We start from the raw sequence: 18,582 nt of genomic DNA on the forward strand, positions 1-18,582 counted from the left end.
AAAGTGGTAGAGAAAAAAAGGATCACAAAACCATCACATTACTGGTTCTAGTGAGAACTAGAGATGTGCTGATTTAACTTTTTAATGGACAGTCTTAGATTTCTAATTGTTTAAGTCTGACCCCCAAAAGTTGATTCTGTTCATCTGGACGTAGTGTTTTCAGTGGAAGAAACGTTTCCTCACTCATCCAAGTGACTTCTTCAGTCTCAGCTGACTGCAGGGACTGCATGACCATTCATCAACAACCACTGATCAATGGCTATGTGGGAATGGTTGCAAACACAGCATTGTAAGATGGTGAAAGATGTACCTTTTCACATGTGTACACATGTGTACATCCTCATCATTGAAAGAGTGTCCACCAGCCTGTAGGTGTAAATAGACTGCAGAGTCCTGGCCTGACGAGGTAGCTCTTCTGTGTTGTACCATCCGCTTTGCCAAAGGTTGTTTGGTTTTCCTGATGTATAAATCCTGGCAATCCTGGCACTTAACAGCGTACACTATATTACTTTGAATCGAGGAGGGGGCCTAAGGGTACATGTTTCACAATCTTTCAATGGTGTTATTGCAGCCATTCCCCAACTCTCTGTGAATGGTACTCATGGCCATTGATCAGTGGGCTTTGATCAGTGGTTTGTTATCAATGGTCATGAGAATTTGCATATTAGGCAGCTGGATAGTGTAGCGGTAAGGCTACACACCTTTACACCCCCCCATGCTAAACCCAAGCCCTTGAATGGCGCGACTACGTCTGCAGATCGGACACAAGCATTTAACTACGTGTTCATTATATCTTGTACTGTGTATATGACAAATAACATTTCTATTAATGATCAAGGAACTGACCTCCCAGCCCATTGTTCCTTCAGTGCAACTACTTTCAGTCATTATGTAAATGTACTGTTTATAAGACTGGGGAAAACTGCAGTCAGCTGAAATTGAAGAAGTCACTTTGATGAGTGACAAAACACTTCTCCCACTGAAAACGCTACGTCGAGATGAACAGAAACAACTTTTCTTTACTTATCTGGATGACTGAGCATGCATCAAGATGTTTAAGTTTGACTTGCCAATTTGATGTTTTGCTGATTCTGATTTATTTTCTTTTTAAGAACAGTCACTGAGAGCAAGTACAAACACATTTCTACTTTTCATTGATGAAGAATTTTGGTTTCATAATAAAATTAATTATTGAACTTTACAATGTTTCCCAAATGCACTGAGTTACAGGATCTTCTCTCATCCTCATGAGAAATTGCTCTGCTGCTGGAAACAAGTCCAAATAATAATTCACTGAAAATGAGTTGCTGTAGGATTACTCTCAGCTTTCCTGGACATATTTTACCTGAACAAACAAAAGCAGCTGCAGCAGATTTATATAAGAAAAAAAGATCAGATACGCATTTTCACTTTGTTGATAACTTAACATTAATGTAGCAATTGCTGCTTTGTGATCAGCTTGTGGCAGTTGAGTGTGTCATGAAATGAGATTTAACAACTTTGGTAACATGAGTAGGTGTTACATAAAAAGTAACACCTACTCAGTAAAGTGTATTTTGGGTTGAGTTACATTATCAGTTTTCTGAAGCCTCTGTCCTCATCTATGGAGAACGGCTGATCACAAATTACCGATGATAATTCTATAATTTTGCTTTTAGTTGCTTTGGTCTGTTCACTGCTCAAACCAAGGAAAGATAGAAGGGCCACTGGCTTGTAGCCAGCTCTGGCCAGCTTTAGTTTCAGCATATTAGTTCATGGGTGTCCAACTCCAGGCTTTGAGAGCCAGTATCCTACAGGTTTTAGATATCACCCTGGGTCAACAGACCCGAATCAAATAATTAGTTCATTACCAGCCTCTGGAGAAATTCAAGACATGTTGAGGAGTTAATTTAGCCATTTGAATCAGCTGTGTTGGATCAAAGACAAGGACAAAACCTGCAGGACGCCGGCTCTCGAGGCCTGGAGTTGGCCATCCCTGTATTAGTTTTTAGTTTCTTTAAACTGAGCATGTTCAGCCGAGTGAAGGTATTTTAAGTCTTTCATAAGGTTTGTTATTCCAAATGTTTTTTCTGGAGGTTCCTAATATCAAATATTAACTTTAATTATATTAATGAAGTTTGTGCCACTTGTTGTATGAGCATATGTGATCAATACTGTCTTAAACGTAGTCATTAGGATCAACAGGTAACCTTTGACTGTGTTATGGCCAACAAGTCCAAACATAGGGTTAAATAAACTTGGCCCTGCTAAGATGCACCTGAGAGCCTCTCCGCCTGTCTGTGCTGCCAGAACGTGGTGAACCACCCATCCTTAACCCATATAGTGTCACGATCATGGGTCTTTTGACCCAGCGTTTTGAGTTTTAGTTTATTTTGATGTTTATGGTTTGTTTAAGTTCATAAAGTTATCTAAATTCATTTGTTTATTAGATTCACCTTGTGTTTTCAGCCCCCCTGTTAAGTCTCCCTTGTCCTTTATGTGTTTCATGTCTGCATGTCTTTTGTGGTCAAGTTCATGTAGTCATGTCTGAGTTTCATTATGGTTCCTATTTTATTTTGAAAGGGGTCCTGTGTTCCTGTGTTATTTTGTTTAGTTTTACACTTCCCCTGTGATGTCATTATGTTCATTTGTTTCAGCTGTTCCCCCGTGTGTTGCCACTTCTCCTGATCACCTCATGTGTGTATTTAAGTCCTCAGTCTTCCTGTGTTCAGTGTCGCGTCCTCCCTCATAGCTGTGTGTGATTTTCCCTGTGTCTCCTTATGATTTAGTTTCCCCAGTTTAGTTTTGAATTGTTATTTGTGTCTCACCACACCAGCAATAAAGCTGTGTTTTTTGGAGTTTACTTTTTGCGTTTGGGTCCTTCTGTTGCCTGCCCATAAAACTGTCAAAGGGACCCAATTAAAAATGATGGATGCTGGGAACAGCGCTCCAAAAGTTACAGAGTAGTGTCAGAAAGTTATGTAACACAAGTGTCAGAGATTAAAGAAGAAAAAAGTGCAAATTGACAACTGATTGGGGAGTATTGGCAAACATATTACATTGACAATTGAGATAATATTGACGCTTGTAGAGTTGAGAAAACACTTATTAGGTTAAAGTTAATTTGTTCCGATTAAAAAAAACAAGAAATGGAAAGTTACCCAACAGCAGGAGTAGGGGTTATTGATCCTATATAAAGGAGGGTCAGATACGCCCGGGGCTGCTTTTTTCCTGTCTGTCATTTTGTGTGTCTCTGCTGTTTGTGCTCTACACTGCGGCGTTCACTATGCTTCCTTGCTGTATTTGTACCATTTTTGCTGTTCATATGGTAAATGGACTGGTTCTTATATAGCGCTTTTCTACTCTTCTGAGCACTCAAAGCGCTTTATACAACACCCATATATACTATTATACACCCATTCACACCCATTTTTCTAAGTGCTTTCCTTGCTAACATTCACACACATTCATACTCCGATGAATGCATCGGAGAGCAATTTGAGGTTAGTATCCTGCCCAAGGATATTTGGCATGCAGACAAGGGGAAGCCAGAAATTGAACCACCAACCCTCCAATCAGTAGATGACCTACTCTACCACCTGAGCTACAGCCACCCCAAATGACACTGTTTAATAAAACTCTGTCTTCTAAGAATTATACTCTTTTCCAGAGGATCTTTTTGAGTGACTTGATTTTGTTTAGATCTGAAAAGCTGGTCCTCCACAGCGTTGGTGGGATAAGGTTATCATATTGGCTTCAAAATTTGCGACCCAACACTTTATGGGGTTGTTTTAATTATTGTTATAACTTTTCTTTTAGCTGTGTATCAATCGCTCCTTAGTTGGTACCTAGAGAACATAACCCCAAAGATCCTAACTTACTCTACATTCTGTAGTAGTGAAGTATACTGTGTTACACATGCAGATATGTTTTTAAAGGAAAACATATTTACCTGAGCTGTGAGATATAAGGCAGACACTGAAGGAAACTCAGTACTTCACTCTCTTCATGTGAGCAGCCTGTCAGCTCCACTTGTTTCTTCTCTGGTTGGAGTTTCAGCACTTCCAGGAGGATGGAGGTCTTTCTCTCTGAGAGGTTTATGGACCAGACTGCAGGAGCTGACTGGAAAACTGACTGTAATAAGTGAAGGGCACTCCTGCCTGTTTTAGTCTCATAAGAGTACAGGTCCATGAGGAAGTCACACCACTTCTGTTTAAGAGGACTATTTTTATATCTGCACACTGATGATAACAGCTCCAGTATCTTCTCTCCTGTCTGCTGTTCTCTCTCTGCTGCTGCACAGAACAGATCCCCAAAGAACCTTGTTGTGTCTTCATCTGATGTATTAGTATCAACACTGGAACAATAAGAAGGAAACATTCAGTGATAATTTGATCTGAGCTGCATAAAAACAACCACACACTACTAATGGATGAAATGCTAATTCCACTCATTGACACACAAATCACTTTATCATGTCTGTGTGTTTAATCTGGATGTTTGGTTGCTATTGTTTCTGTCTCTTTAGTAAAATGAAACTATGATAAAAAATTACAGACTGTTTTATTTCTTTGTAAGTCAGAAAACTTAGAACTTTACTTAAGGAGCTCTTTGGAACTGAACCTGACTGGACACTGACCTGTATACTGAAACTAAATGACTACAAACCAGAGGAAAGTTGAACTTGATGAATGAACTAAAGAAATGAACTAAAGAAAAAACTCTTAAACGTCCCAGAGACACTTTCCTGCATTATCATGTGACAGCTTTTGTCACTTAAATATGAACATTATGTTTGTGCTGTTTACACTTGTCTGTGATGCTCTGTGAAATATTCCCTATTATTTATCAAAAGTTAATATTCACATCAAAAGTTTAAGACCACACCTCCAAAAAAAACCTGTATCCCCGACAAACAGAAATCAAAGGCTGTAAAACAGCCTGTACACTTTAAGCGTTGTTTTCAATAAATTGCATGGTCAAAAAATGTTTTCTCTCTCCCATTTATTCTTGTTGCATGTCTACTTGGAGCCTTGTTAAGATCCAACCATGCAAAAAATTATTTTCTGCCATTTTTCAAGTGGTCTTAAACTTTTGATCAGGACTGCACTTACCAATATTTACTGAGTAAATAATTAATTACATTTTGATCAATTTACTTTTAGAAGTGCTGCTGGAAGATTAAAAAAATAAAAAATTAAGTTAATATTTTTTAAAACTATATCGAGTTAAAACTATATCAAGTTTACCCAATTTCCTTCGGGTCAACCTTCAGGATCAATAAAGTTTTATTGAATTGAATTGAAGTTTTGTTTATGATGTGCTCTGCTGGACGGAAAAAGAATGTTTGCAGCAGAGTGGTGTCATACAATGAGCTTTATGAGTTAGTGTTGCAGAGTGTAGCACGGTGGAAAAGAATGGAGCGAATCCTCCACTAAACATTTGGGTTGCCAGTGCCACTACTTTTTTTTTTTTTTTTTTTTTACATGCTTTGGGGTCTGTCGCTGCATCCCAATTCAGGGTCTGCAGCCTTAAACTACGCAGCCTTAACAGTCCACAAGGGCCGCGTACTCAAAGACCGCTAAGGCCTGAAGCGCGAGGCTTCTGAAATGGGATGGTCTAGCATCCGTCACGCTGCCCATGTTGCCTATCAACCGTGATACCAACCGCTGGAAACGTTTCATACAACATTGTTTGACAGAAATGAAGGAGAAAATCTTTTGTTCATTTGTTTGTTTGTTTTTATATGATTGTGTGATTGATAAGTATCTGAGGCTGAGACCACGGGACTGTGCAAACATAATTGTTGGGCTTCATTTCTGAAACGGAGCAGTCATTTTATTATATTAACCATAATAGTTATTACAGCAGTGAACTTGAACTCTGTGCCCAATACTGAGCTTCAGTAAAGATTCAAGTTGCAGTTATTTATATTTCCTGTCACCTTAAATCTTCACTCAAAGATTTACTCAAAGATATATATAGATGTATTATATATAAGAGACAAATATTGTTCTTTTATTATGTTGGCATAACTAAATTTGGCTCAGTGCTTACACATATGTGTAAAAAGAAAATGTACGAGCTGTGAAAACTGTTTCTGATAAAATGAAGAGTAGACTGATATATTAAATATTCCTTTATTGGGTGAGAAAATCAGACCATGTCATAACTGCTTTAAGTCATACAGAATAGATATCAGAGCCTTAAACAGGCTGACTTCTGCTAAATGGGTCAAACTGGGCAGAAAGTATACAAACACCTAACATCCTTATAGAATATGATGTAACACTATAGATCAACTTACCTCAGAATATATAAAGCATATAAACAATTACAAACAATTCCAAAATACTCAAAGCTTCATAGAACTGAAACAAACATTTATTTTTAGGTCCATTCTGCTGCTGATACATACTTTAGGTTTCTGAATGTTAAACTTGTTGCTGCCTTTCATAGTGTGTAACTTGAAGGCCCTGAGTACTTTCTCCCACACTGCAAACACTGCAATGATACAATTATTTGAGCATTACCTAATAAGACTGATTCAGGACAGACAGTTATGTTACAGTTTTCTAGCAGTCCTTCACAAACAGGGAACAGTCTGTCTATTCTCTCCATCTGTCAGCTGCTGCTGGCTCTTCCTCCTCCTCTTCCTCACACACTGCTGAGTTTGTCCTGGTGGATCATCAGGGGTGCAAAGCCTCACAGATGATGTGCAGCAGTGTGTCCCTGAGTCTGTCCTCACTCTGGACACTTGCAGTTGTCACACATGGAAATCAAATGTGTGATAAGCTGCAGGATTCAAACACAACTGTGACTTATAAACACATGTTCATACTTTTGTTACACAATCAGAGAGAAAGAAACAGAGAGAGAGTGCAGGACAGACAGACAGGTGACAGTCTCAGGTGTTTACACTGCTACGAAACAGCACAAGAGAAGGAGGATTTAGTGTTTGTGTTATTACGAGTGCTAAACAAGAAGAGTTCCCAGATGGTACAGTGGACACATGTGTGACTCCTGTGATTAAAGCATCTTTCTTTCAGCTTAACGAGTGAACCGTCAGCTCGTTCAAACACACGTTAAAGTCTGTTTGGCTCGACACCACCGAACAGAGGCAGCAATAAAACATAGCTAACATTAACAGTGCAGTGAATCCTGGTTGTGCCGTGATATTCAGGACTGCAAACCGAGCAGCATCACTGACTTTCAGCTTGTTGTGTTTGTGGATATATGACTGACTTTAATTATCCACAAAATCATTACATTCTCTGTAAGATTAAGGTCAACTATTGAACGGTGTATATTTTGAAGTAAAGGCTTTAAAGCAAAGCTGACGCTGAGAGTACAAACAGCACTAATGTCACATAACTGCCGACATGTGGCCAACAGTAATGTTTTAATGTTCTTCATTATTAAACATTCACACATAAATAAGTGACATCATATTCAGTACTTACTTTTAAGAGTTTACTCTTTGGCCGCCCCGCTTCAGCCGTCTGCCATTTTTTGGGGGGCAAAATTACCCACACCCACCGCTGCGCTATGAAGTCTGGGATATGTTGGGCCATGAATTCTACACCGCCACATCCTTAAAATTCAAGGAAATGAAGGACGCATTTGAGGGCCGCATTTGGAGCAGCCTTTGAATTGGGACAGCCTTCGTCGCGTCGATGTGACGTAATCGGCCTTAAAATGTCGCCTTTAAGGTTGCAGACCCTGAATTGGGATACACCCCGTGTGTCTTGTGTGAGGTGTGGGCCACACGCATGTGGGAGTGGACTACTCTAATCTAGCTGCCAGCTATTTGGAGTTGAGTACAGGGAGCAGTTGATTGGGAAGGATTGGAGCCCTTGTCTATAAAGGGGAGAGGAAACCTGAAGGGGGGTTGTTGTTTTTTTTTTGGTAGGACACTGTTGCAGCAGGAAAGCCAGTTGATCTTGGAGACTCCAAGCTGAAGAGTGCACATTTTAAAGGAGTTTTTCCCCTTTAAAAATGGGATTTAAGCAGTACTCTGTTACTTCTCTGTCATAAGAAACTTAACCATTGGGTACCTTCGCGTTAACTTTTATCAAGTGGAAAAAAGTTAGCATTCATCCTCCAGCTTCAATGTTGTTATATTATGCTAACATAGCTGTGTATCTAGCCACCACGTAGCACATCATTATATACACTCAACAAAAATATAAACGCAACACCTTTGTTACTGCTCCCATTCCCCATGGGATGGACGTAGAGACCTAAAATTCATTCCAGATACACAATATAACCATCCCTCCCAAACAGTGGTCACAAATCAGTCCAAATGTGTGGTAGTGGGCACATCTGCTATATTGAGATAATCCATCCCACCTCACAGGTGTGCCACATCAGGATGCTGATCTGACATCATGAGTAGTGCACAGGTGTACCTCAGACTGCCCACAACAAAAGGCCACCCTGGAATGTGCAGTTTTTTGCGCTATTGGGGGTCTGGGGACCCAGAACCGGTCAGTATCTGGTGTGACCACCATTTGCCTCATGCAGTGCAACACATCGTCGCATGGAGTCTATCAGATTGTCAATTGTGGCCTGTGGAATGTTGGTCCACTCCACTTCAATGGCTGTGCGAGGTTGTTGGATATTCGTGGGAACTGGTACACACTGTCGTATACGCCGGTCAAGCACATCCCGAACATGCTCAATGGGTGACATGTCCGGTGAGTATGCTGGCCATGCAAGAACTGGGACATTCTCAGCTGCCATCTGCCCTGAACAATGTGAACCATGATTCATCCGTGAAGCGCACACCTCTCCAACGTGCCAGACGCCATCGAATGTGAGCATTTGCCCACACAAGTCTGTTACGGCGACGAGCTGGAGTCAGGTCAAGACCCCGATGAGGACGACGGGCATGCAGTTGAGCGTCCCTGAGACGGTTTCTGACAGTTTGTGCAGAAATTGTTTGGTTGTGCAAACCAATTGTTCCAGCAGCTGTCTGGGTGGCTGGTCTCAGACGATCTTGGAGGTGAACCTGCTGGATGTGGAGGTCCTGGGCTGGTGTGGTTACACGAGGTCTGCGGTTGTGAGGCCGGTTGGATGTGCTGCCATATTCTCTGAAACGCCTGTGGAGACGGCTTATGGTTGAGAAATGAACATTCAATGCACGGGCGACAGATCTGGTTGACATTCCTGCTGTCAGCATGCCAATTGCACGCTCCCTCATTGCTTGTGGCATCTGTGGCATTTTGCTGTGAGACAAAACTGCACATTCCAGGGTGGCCTTTTGTTGTGGGCAGTCTGAGGTACACCTGTGCACTACTCATGATGTCAGATCAGCATCCTGATGTGGCACACCTGTGAGGTGGGATGGATTATCTCAATATAGCAGATGTGCCCACTACCACACATTTGGACTGATTTGTGACCACTGTTTGGGAGGGATGGTTATATTGTGTATCTGGAATGAATTTTAGGTCTCTACGTCCATCCCATGGGGAATGGGAGCAGTAACAAAGCTGTTGCGTTTATATTTTTGTTGAGTGTACCAGCTAGCCCAACTTCAGTAACCCTACAAACGTCACTGCTGTTTAGTTTCCTGTCTTCATTTATGCCAGAAGTGATAGCAGAGCTGTACGTTTTAATTTTTCAGAAATCCCTCAGTCAGAATGTGGTATGTTAGGTTGGAAATTAGTGAGCTAGCTCCCTGATAATTTCTGACTCCGTTAAATTTCATAAATTCTGTTTTCATGGATGCCTGGATGTTAAACTTCATTGTTACAACTAGTAAAGCAGCCACACTGATCATTTTCCAGGGTATAATTGGCTGTTTTTGACTACTTTTGATTTCACCTCTGCATTTCACCTTTAAAAACTGTTTATCTTGCCTTGTTTGGTATCATTCTGTTCAGCTCAACCTCACATATCTGAATTTGGAGTCTTTTTCATTTTGACACACTATAATAGCATAACTGATCTAAATTCAGACAAAAAAGCTTAAAATCTGAGTAGAAAAAGTTATATTTCATACTGTAAAAACCACAAACATGTTTCATAACTTGAAATGCAAATTTAAATTGTACATTTCTAAAAAATTATGCACAAGTTTTGTAAACAAAGTTATATGGTACTATTTACCTAAAAATGCAGCCAATGCCTGAGGCGTTTTTTATATAACCATTTAAAACTATTTACAGAACAATCAGGTGTGCTGCATCAAATAAGAACCCAAACAAATTATTTGTGCCACTCCAAAAAATAGTCTGTCCACTATAAGACAGAGGAGCACACCACAGGCCTAAACTTTGCAGGTACAACATGAGGTGTGTCACTTCTCCAGTTTTCCACCTGGAGACAGCGTTTACACTGCAGTCTGCCTTTGGTGGCTTTTTTGGAGCAACTGTGACATTCATCAGTATAACTGACACACAAAACAAAACAACAACTGCACTACACACTAACTACACAAGACAACACACCAAGTACACACTCCAAACACGCTAAATGTCACAAATCTCTCACATGTGAAAACTCGCTCTCTCTTTCTTTCGCTCGTTCGCCCTTGCCGGTCAACTCCTAAAACTTCCCCCCTATTCCTAAATAACCAAATGCCACATGTTGCCATTTAATTTTTTGATTGGTCGACATGATACGCTTTAACTGTCATGGTCCTGGGTCGTTGACCCAGCGTTTTGTGTTTTGTGATTATTTCCCTCTGTTCTAGTTATTCTGTGTCCTCCCCCCTTGTGTCCGGTTCGGGTTCTAGATTTCCTGTTTTGTTCTGAAAGTCTGTGTCTGTTGTCATTGTGTTCAGCTTGTGTCCTCCAGTCATCATGTGTATTCAGATCAGCTGTTCTTCCCTCCTGTGTGCGATTACCCGATTACCTTGTGTGTGTGTGTATATATAGTGGGTGTCGGTCTGTGTTCGTTGTCGGCTCGTCTGTGTTTCTTGGTATCCTGGTCCTTGGTCTGCGTCTCTCTGCTCCGCTCTCCGTTTTGTAAGATTTCAGGTTTGCTCTTTAGTTTCTCCCAGTTTAGGTTTCCGTTTGTAATTACTCGTGCTTCATTGCCTGTTTTTGCCACTACCACCCTGTAAATAAAACGTCATTCGTATCATCAGTTTGCTGCATTTTGGGTCCTCCTTTTCCTCCACACCACACGGCTCCCTCCCCCAGCCGTGACAGTACGAGCCGACCAAACATGGACCCAGCGGCATCCGCACCTCCCGAGGAGCTTCGGGAGGAACTAATTGACTCTGTTTCCAGGTTGGTTAACCTATGGCTCGAGCATGAGGGGGAAGAGTGTCTCCGCGCTGTAGAAGCCAGGCTACAGCAGCTCATCTCTGCTCACTCCTGGCTGCTGGACTCTCTTCGCCCGCTCGCACAGGACTTCATACTCAACGAACTGCACCTTCACCCACCAGCTGCTACCGCTTCCCAACTCAGCCCGGCGGCGAAGATTTTGCCCGACCCGCCGGAGGTTTTGCCCGGCCCGCCGGAGGTTTTGCCCGGGAGGAAGCGACGATCGCGCCGTCGGCGCATCACCCCACAGCCGAAGACTAGGACTTTGGAACTGCCAGCTGTGGTGAGTGAAAAGGACCATTTTCTGTTTTGGACTGTGTGTCTGTTTATTCCGGGGCTGTGTTTTTTGAGTCGGCTGCCCTGCCGGTAGCTCAGTTAGCTGCCCAGCAGCCACTAGCTCAGTTAGCCACTCAACCGTCACCCCCATTACAGTCACAGCCAGACCTATTAGACACTTGGTTACAATCCATAGCTCAGTCAATAGCTCAGTTGACAAGAGACTCATCCGCCTTATTATCACCTATTCAGCCATCGTTGTCACCAACTCCTCCTGCACAACAAGTTAAGTCCATCCAACCCGGAAAGAACTATTTTTCACCTGTTCATGTCAAGCAGAGAGACACACCACATAATATTGTAATCAGTCCTCAAAAGCTGGCCAGCCCAGAGACTGTGACACACTCCAGGGCCTCCCCAGAGGCTGGGTCCCAGCCCCCGGCCGACTCTGGACCCCTGGAGATTAAGAAGCCAGCTGAGGACTGTATCCGGCTGTCGCTGCCCGAGCTGGGTCAATGCTCTGTGCAGCTGCAGTCTGCCTTGTGTTTGCCAGAGGCCCGTGTGCCTGCTGGTTCTGACCCGTACCTGCCAGAGGCCCGTGTGCCTGCTGGTTCTGACCCGTACCTGCCAGAGGCCCGTGCGCCTGCTGGTTCTGAACTGTGCCTGCCAGAGGCCCGTGCGCCTACTGGTTCTGACCTGTGTGTTCCAGGGGCCCCGGTGCCCACTGGTCCAGAGACTGTTTTCGCTGGGGGGCCCGAGGAGCCCGTCCAGCCTCCTGCTTCGCCTGCTGGGGGGCCCGAGGAGCCCGTCCAGCCTCCTGTCTCGCCAGCTGGATGGCCCGAGGAGCCCGTCCAGCCTCCTGTCTCGCCAGCTGGATGGCCCGAGGAGCCCGTCCAGCCTCCTGTCTCGCCAGCTGGGGGGCCCGAGGAGCCCGTCCAGCCTCAAGACTCGTCAGCTGGGGGGCCCGAGGAGCCCGTCCAGCCTCAAGACTCGTCAGCTGGAGGTTCAGGAGAACCTAGCCAGCCTCCTGCCTCGTCAGCTGGAGGGCCCGAGGAGCCCGTCCAGCTGCCAACTGCAGCCTCATCATCCTCGCCAGCTGCAGCTTCATCCACGCCACGGGCAGCAGCAGCTTCTTCCACGCCTGCAGCGCTACAGTCTCCGGCTTCCACGCCGTCGCCTGCTGCAGCCTCATCATCCTCGCCAGCTGCAGCCTCGCCCGGTGCAGCATCGTCATCTGCCTCGCCTGGCCCGGCTGCAGCATCGTCATCTGCCTCGCCTGGCCCGGCTGCAGCATCGTCATCTGCCTCGCCTGGTCCGGCCTCTGCTGCAGCCTCGTCATCTGCCTCGCCTGGTCCGGCCTCTGCTTCAGCCTCGTCTGGTCCGGCCTCTGCTTCAGCCTCGTCTGGTCCGGCCTCCGCTTCAGCTTCAGCTTCAGCCTGGTCCGGCCTCCGCTTCAGCTTCAGCCGCGCCTGGACCGGCCTCCGCTTCAGCTTCAGCCGCGCCTGGACCGGCCTCCGCTTCAGCTTCAGCCGCGCCTGGACCAGCCGCTGCTTCGGTCTCGTCTGGTGCTGCGACGGCCACGCCACCTTCGGGTCCCGAACTGCCGCCTCGACATCGGCGGTCATCTACCAGGCCGCTGGTGGAGCGTCATCGTCAATATGGACGACCTCCTAGACGCCGCCGCTGCCTTCTGCGCGGTCGGCCTCCAGACTTGTGTCATCGTCGCCATTGCTGTCCGCACGGTCGGCCGCCTGAACGGTTTCCTCGTCGCCGCCGTTGCTGTCCGCACGGTCGGCCGCCTGAACGGTTTCCCCGTCGCCGCCGCTGCCGTGTGCACGGTCGGCCCCCTGAACTGCCTCCACTCCGCCACCGCTGCCTTCCGCTCGGTCGGCTTATGGATCTACGTCGCCGACGTGGCCGGCCTCAGAAGATGAACTGTCCTGGACTTCTGAGTTGTCAGCCTCCGGGCCGGCCTCCTGAACTGAGTTTTGTTCTCGTGCTCCAGCATGTGTGTTTTTGTTTTGGACAATTCTCTCGGTTCGCTGGAGCTTGTGTTGGTCCCTCCGTCCTGGGCCCCCGCCGCCCACCCTGGGTTGGTCGTCTGTTTTTGTTTTGGGCTGTCTGGAGCCAGCCCTTGGAGGGGGGGTACTGTCATGGTCCTGGGTCGTTGACCCAGCGTTTTGTGTTTTGTGATTATTTCCCTCTGTTCTAGTTATTCTGTGTCCTCCCCCCTTGTGTCCGGTTCGGGTTCTAGATTTCCTGTTTTGTTCTGAAAGTCTGTGTCTGTTGTCATTGTGTTCAGCTTGTGTCCTCCAGTCATCATGTGTATTCAGATCAGCTGTTCTTCCCTCCTGTGTGCGATTACCCGATTACCGTGTGTGTGTGTGTGTGTGTGTGTGTGTGTGTGTGTGTGTGTGTGTGTGTGTGTGTGTGTGTGTGTGTGTGTGTGTGTGTGTGTGTGTGTGTGTGTGTGTGTGTGTATATATAGTGGGTGTCGGTCTGTGTTCGTTGTCGGCTCGTCTGTGTTTCTTGGTATCCTGGTCCTTGGTCTGTGTCTCTCTGCTCCGCTCTCCGTTTTGTAAGATTTCAGGTTTGCTCTTTAGTTTCTCCCAGTTTAGGTTTCCGTTTGTAATTACTCGTGCTTCATTGCCTGTTTTTGCCACTACCACCCTGTAAATAAAACGTCATTCGTATCATCAGTTTGCTGCATTTTGGGTCCTCCTTTTCCTCCACACCACACGGCTCCCTCCCCCAGCCGTGACATTAACAGCGATAGGAAAGGGGTGTTTTCTTTTTTTTTTTTTTTTTTTTTCTTTTGCTCACAAGCGGAGAGTGCTTGCTAGTGCTATCCTTAGAAAACTGCGTTTTCCTTCTGCTGTAAATACCACTGTTTTATTCAGTAAAAACATTGTGAGTATTTTTAATTATAACTCTGGTTTTACGTGGCCTTTCAACACAATTTAAAAACTGGTATATAGTTTGAAGTCTGCACTTTCGATCCAAGTTGAAATGGAGACTGGGTTGCTGCATCGTGTTGCTGTGTCGTCTTAAATTGGGGTCCCAGAGGGTTAAAGATTAAATAATTTCATTTTAAACTCTCCGTGACGTCTCAGTGTTTGTTTGACTTTGGGACCTGAAGTGGAGTTTGGACCCAGAAATGGCTAATGACGTCAGACTTAAAGACCGGATAGCAAAGGAACAACATTTAGTCTATGTATGTTGTTGGTCAGAGTTTTTTTTTCTCTTTAGTTCTGATTAAAAAGTTATGATTGAAGACACAAAGTTGGGTTTTACTCTTGTGCTTGTTGGGAAATGAGGACACCTTTTGTTTTGATGCTGGTGTACCTCTGTTTAATTATTCCTTTGGATGTCTGATGAGTTACTGAGTTAGCATAGCAAGATAGCCATTAGCTAAGTATAACATAAATTCTGTGTGTTCCTTTAAGTGCTCTATTAGCTTGTTTATTTAAAACTAAGAGGTATGTTTTCTTGACTGTAAACAGGTGATAAATATAACAGTGTTTTGTAATTCCCTCATGTAACAGTGAGGTGAATTCTCACAATTCAGTAAGAACTGGATTAATGTGGCTGCTGTTTTTTTTGATGATTCACATTTTCCCAACTGTACCTGACATCATGTAAAACTAAAACATTCCCCCTCCAAAAAAGACATTAAGAGGCAAAACTGTGTGCCATAATCAGGGTTAAATAGTGCTGGCATTTTTGTTTTCTTGGCACAACACCCAAACAACTGCAGGTGTCCATAACTGTTGTTTGCAGTACTTCAGCATCTAGCTAGCCATACTAAAAATGAAAAAAGTCACCTTATAAAACATCTGCTTACATCTTGTTGAATTTAGTTCAAAGACCTGTGAATCTCAGAAAAGCAGCAGCCCAGATCAGCTAATCACATCACTTCTACACTAAGAAACAACACTAAGAAAATCTACTGGAGCTCTCAATAAAAATTATTCTGAGATGTAATTCTTTTCCCCATCCTGAGCCACTACAATGGATTTTCAGGTCCCACTCCCCCCATGTTGAATACCAATTTAACCTCTTCCCCACTTATTTCTGAAAATAGGCAAAGTTGAATCACTACTTCAACTTTTAATAAAGTATTTTTTAAAAAAAACAAGTATCTGTACTTCTATTTAAATACATAATTTCTAAACTTTTGCCACCTCTGCTCCAAGCTCTGGCTAGTGTTAGCTTTAGCCACTTACCTTTTGCTACCTTCTATGAACTAGATATGTTTAGCTGGATCAAGGTGTGCTGACTGCCCATTTCATGGTCCTTGGTTGCTGACCCAGTGTTTTGGTTTATGAAATTTTAAGTTATGTTGCTGTTAAATATCTGTTAGTCTGCTACTGAATAGTTTAATTCTTATTTCAATTTTTTTTTTTAACATTTTATGCATTTCCTTTTTCTTAGTTTTGATTTCTTTGTTCCAGTTTGTGTCTCAGTTTGCTTTTCATTCCCCCATCCTGTTATGTCAACTCTTCTGTGCTAAGATCTTGTGTCTGTCTTTACATTTAGTTCTGGTTCTCACTGCTCATTTTTATTTTGGATAGTTACTTGTCTCCAGTGTCTTGTGTTTAGTCTCACTGTGCTTGACTGTGATTACCTGTGTCATGTTATCCAGCTGCTCACTTCCCCCAATTGCCCTCTTGTATATAAACTTAGCAAAGAAGGTAAGGACATTTGTGTTTGGTCAGCTATTTATTTGTTCTCACAATGCTTCTTAGTAATAAATTCTGCTGTTGCTGGCCAAATGAAGGTTTCTGAAGCATTGAAGCTTGTATTGAAAAACAGTTCATTACTCGAAGCGTTTCAACACAGTCATCTATGGTGACATCTGGTGGCCAAAAATATGAAAAACAGCTTGAATCTACAACCTTTAATGAACTGCTTCATTATGATTGCCCACTCTACAGAGCTGAATTGACAGCTTCTGTTTTATGACAGTTCTGTCTGGTATCGGGCTGATATGGTGAATAAGGCTTCCTTGTTTAAACATGTACCACGGAGTGCTCTCATTTTCTTTATGACTTCTTGATGTGTTTTTATTAATAGAAATAACAAAAACTCTATATAACAATGTACAACACAATCTTAAAATAAGTTAGGAGTATGTTTGCTGCCTCCATGTGATTATGTAATTAACCAGTGGGACAGGTACGTTTATAACTTCTATAATTATAAATATAATAATATCTTGTATTGCTTATGTACTTTTTAGACCTGGGAGCAGAATTGCTGATGTACTGGTTTTTATTTAGGAATAGGCAGAGCGTCCTCTTTTCCTGGCTTCATGTCTCTAATTGTGTCACACACCGGTTTGCCATCTCTCACACAAAATTACCAAAACACAGCACAAATCCCGCCATTCAATTCCTTATAAACCATTGAATCAGGTACTGAAGCAGTGATGTGCCAAATGAAGTTCAGAAAACGTTGATCACATGATTCTGTTCAGCTGAAGCAAGCCTCATCACAGTGTTTCTGAAGCACTGTGTTAGGTTTTTTTACCCATGGGCAGGAGCTTCAGCTTCAAACAGGCCATTACCAGCTGTTGGAAAGTCTGTGTGTTTGCTCTTAAATGGTGCCACACTTGTAAGGAAAATGCATTTGTGTAGTGAGCAGCAGAGTTAAGTATGTGTGTTGGAATCATGAAAAAATCTCATTCTTCTACTGACTCTTGTTTGGAGCTTTTGGTTCATCCAGTGCTGACATGCAGGTGCCCAATTCTATTGTAATGTACAACACAGAAGAGCATCTTTTCTTTTCTGTGGTAAATTGCTGTAAAAGCGTAATCTAAATGTTAAAACAAAATCAGAATTTTATAATATACTAAGCTTTGATTAATTTACCTAGTTTACATCACAACACTCTATATGTAGAGTATATCATGTAAAGTACAATTCATTTACCTGAGCTGTGAGATATAAGGCAGACACTGAAGGAAACTCAGTACTTCACTCTTTTCATGTGAGCAGCCTGTCAGCTCCACTTGTTTCTTCTCTGGTTGGAGTTTCAGCACTTCCAGGAGGATGGAGGTCTTTCTCTCTGAGAGGTTTATGGACCAGACTGCAGGAGCTGAAAATACTGACTGTAATGATGGAAGGACACTCAGGCCTGTTTTAGTTTCACAATCCTTCACATGGGAGAACAGATCCAACAGGAAATCACAGTCTGCAAAGGAGCATCTCTCATTAAAAGGGAACGTTCCATGTCTGCACACTGATATTAACAGCTCCAGTATCTTCTCTTCTGGTTGCTGTTCTCTCTCTGCTTCTTCCCATGTCAAATCCGTTTGACTTGAGAGTAAAAATGAAGGAGAGAAACTGGAAGGAAAATTGAACATTTTGTCAGAAGTCAGTTGCATTACAGAAATGTCCATTATCATTTATATAAAACTGTTACATTTCAACATTATTTCATGCAGGGATGTCCTGGTTCATCCCAGAGATTTGGATGTGCAAAGATGCACAAACTGTTGAAGATAAACATGACAACTTGGACCTGTTACATTACCGGCTGTGAGTGAGAATGAGAGATGCATTTAGTGGAATTTTGTTGATTGACCTGACAATAAATTTTTTTTTTGATGATTCACATTTTCCCAACTGTACCTGACATCATGTAAAACTAAAACATTCCCCCTCCAAAAAAGACATTAAGAGGCAAAACTGTGTGCCATAATCAGGGTTAAATAGTGCTGGCATTTTTGTTTTCTTGGCACAACACCCAAACAACTGCAGGTGTCCATAACTGTTGTTTGCAGTACTTCAGCATCTAGCTAGCCATACTAAAAATGAAAACAGTCACTGTTAGATTTGTATTGTTGATTGTCATTTATGCTTAGAAATATTTACTTATATATGCTTAGAGTTTTGTAATTAGTTGTAGATTGGTAGAGGTTTTGATCCTTGATAGTCTGCAAACTTTGTGTGTATTAGACAGCACTTTGGGAGCATGAGAGGTCATACCGTGTCTTATTGTTTTATGGTAGGATTAACGTAGCTACGTCTGTTCTAGTCTA

At 43.2% G+C, this 18,582-nt stretch overlaps 1 protein-coding gene across 2 annotated transcripts in view; it reads right to left on the bottom strand.

The window, feature by feature from the left end:
• Positions 1–18,582, bottom strand: part of LOC113016627 (uncharacterized) — a 141,005-nt gene that overhangs the window by 30,282 nt on the left and 92,141 nt on the right. The window lies entirely within an intron of this gene.

This window comes from Astatotilapia calliptera, chromosome 23, assembly GCF_900246225.1.
Source record: "Astatotilapia calliptera chromosome 23, fAstCal1.2, whole genome shotgun sequence".
NCBI lineage: Eukaryota > Metazoa > Chordata > Actinopteri > Cichliformes > Cichlidae > Astatotilapia > Astatotilapia calliptera.